Source organism: Heterocephalus glaber, unplaced genomic scaffold (genome assembly GCF_053883595.1).
Source record: "Heterocephalus glaber isolate CG9 unplaced genomic scaffold, H.glaber_assembly_v1.0 deba00000621, whole genome shotgun sequence".
Classification (NCBI taxonomy): Eukaryota; Metazoa; Chordata; class Mammalia; order Rodentia; family Bathyergidae; genus Heterocephalus; species Heterocephalus glaber.
The window spans coordinates 20,194,117-20,194,550 of NW_028258153.1; the positions used below are offsets into that span (position 1 = coordinate 20,194,117).

At 30.0% G+C, this 434-nt stretch overlaps 1 protein-coding gene across 20 annotated transcripts in view; it reads right to left on the reverse strand.

The window, feature by feature from the left end:
- Positions 1–434, reverse strand: part of Pard3b (par-3 family cell polarity regulator beta) — a 1,069,040-nt gene that overhangs the window by 1,001,102 nt on the left and 67,504 nt on the right. The window lies entirely within an intron of this gene.

Here is a 434-nt window from a genome sequence, read left to right on the forward strand (position 1 = left end):
CTTTTTGAACATCCATTTTCAGTGTAAATTGTAAAATGTCTTTGAGATCTTCAAAATTTCTAAAGAATTTCTTCAAGTATCTGCTGATTAATTTTATATGACATACACCTATGTAAATAAGAGTTGAAACTGGAAGACAGCAGTAACATGAATATAAACAGATCACAGTCCTATTCTTTGAATGCACAGAGTTCGACTACATCTTGTTTCTCCTTCTGTCATAAGAGAAAAAAACTTATAATAAAATAGACTAATGTATCAAACTGGCTCTAAAAGGTTAAAAGAAGAAGGTAGAACTTGCCTGGAAAACTACTTTATCAACTTAATGTTTGTCATGTTAAAATCCAAATTTGATAATCCTTTAATATATGAAAATTTAATACCTCTTAGATGCCACTTTCCAAATGCAAAACATACAGCAACATATCTGGGGA